This window comes from Silene latifolia, chromosome 11 (genome assembly GCF_048544455.1).
Source record: "Silene latifolia isolate original U9 population chromosome 11, ASM4854445v1, whole genome shotgun sequence".
NCBI lineage: Eukaryota > Viridiplantae > Streptophyta > Magnoliopsida > Caryophyllales > Caryophyllaceae > Silene > Silene latifolia.
Window position 1 is genome coordinate 110858157 of NC_133536.1, and position 1788 is coordinate 110859944.

The 1788-nt window shown below is 43.9% G+C and overlaps 1 non-coding gene across 1 annotated transcript; it reads right to left on the reverse strand.

Moving 5' to 3' along the window:
- Positions 1-693: 693 nt before the first annotated feature.
- On the reverse strand, positions 694-799 carry LOC141616041 (small nucleolar RNA R71). The gene has a single exon (XR_012530419.1). It is a non-coding gene; the product is annotated as a small nucleolar RNA R71 (small nucleolar RNA).
- Positions 800-1788: the final 989 nt, after the last annotated feature.

Here is a 1788-nt window from a genome sequence, read left to right on the forward strand (position 1 = left end):
CGGCGCCGTTGCCGGGGAGGCAATAGCCTGTCCGTCTGTTTTTGTTTCGTTTATTTCTTTTGGTCTCAGGGAATTTTTATTCCTTGAGACAGTTCTCACTTAATTCCTTCAGTGTTGTGTATGCCCAGGTCGAACAGGTCAGAATTAGTTCCTGCTGATCTTGAGCCAGAGTGATCTTTTCGGCATAGACTAAGACTGCAGAGGAAGATTCAAAAGGAAGTCTTGAGTTCTTTTGAACCCAAGCTACAACATTTTCTGTTTGTAGAAGATCCGTCTTGTGAAGAAGAGAACACTATTTTTGCTATAAAGCCAGTGAAGATGCCTAATATTGCGAGTCACTCAGAGCCCACAGCTGCGTCGATCCCTAAAGGTTTCAATCTTGCGACCGAGGATGGTAATACTTTCGACATTCGACCGTCCTACATTAATTTGGTCGAACGAAACCTGTACCGAGGCGTGGCGGGTGAAGATCCGCGAAAACATATGAAAGTCTTCACTGACTATTGCTCTACCATTCCCGCCACTAAGGGAGTGACCCAGGATAAGATTAAGGAAGTCTTGTTTCCTTTCTCTTTGACCGACGGAGATCGTGAGTGGCTCACTATCTTGATCGTGCTGCAGCCGGTATTACTGACTGGGAGAGCCTGGCCTTTGCTTTTTATAAAAGGTATTTTCCTTCACAACGAACAAATCAGCTGAGAGGGAAAATTACAAGTTTTAAGCAGACATCTGATGTGAACTTGTATGAAGCTTGGTGACGTTTCAAAAGGTTGGTGAGGTCTATTCCTCATCATGGTTTTGATCAGTGGTTTTTATGCAACCAGTTCTACAATGGGTTATATGATGACCACCGTGCTATATTGGACGCCTCATCTAATGGGCGATTTTAGTAGAACAATGACGATGATAAGGGATGGGGTATTATAGAAGAAATGGCTACCCATTGTGCTGAGTATGGGAACCCAAGAGGAGGTATTCGTACTGTCTCTTCAGTAGATAGTGCAGTTGTGGCTCAGCTGGAAGCCATGAATGCCCGTTTTGATAAGTTAGAATTGCAAGTTGCTGGTGATCAACAAACGGTTCACTTGTTGACTAGACAAGAAGTCGTTACTTGTGAGAGATGTGGGAGTAATGACGCTCATACTGCTGTTGACTGTGTGACTGAGAAGGAGCAGGTCCTTGCCTTTCAGCAATATAGGCAAGGCGGTTCCTATTATAATAATCAGAGTGGAGTCCATCCCAACTTGAGATGGACTAGTCAGAATGTGCTCAATCCTACCCCTCCGCAGCAGCAGCAACAAGCTTATGTTCCTCCTCACAAAGCTCAACAAGGCTTTCAAAAGCCTCCATCCTTTCCACCTCCGCATCAAGGAGCTTCTTCTAGTGGAGTAAGCTCAATCGAGTAAAAAGGATTTCAAAAGCCTCCATCCTTTCAATTTTTACGGTTTTTTTTTTAAATAGAACAACAATGCATGCGAAAATAAATAAACGTGCAAACCGAAATTCAATAAAACATGCAGACACAGATATGGATGCATACCTCCCCAAACAAAACTATACAATGTCCTCATTGTACCAAAAACAGGGAAATAAATGCAAACTAAAGAGAAAAGGAGAACGGGAGTCGGAAAACTTACAAAACAACGTAGAGGAGGGACCTCCCCAAACCGACCATGAACATGGGCGGTCACATATAGCCTCGTAGCATCGCAGGAGGCAAGAAAGAGTAATAGAACTCGATCGAGAAGGGTGGAGAGGTTCGATCGAGGAGATAAGGTGCCAAAAGTG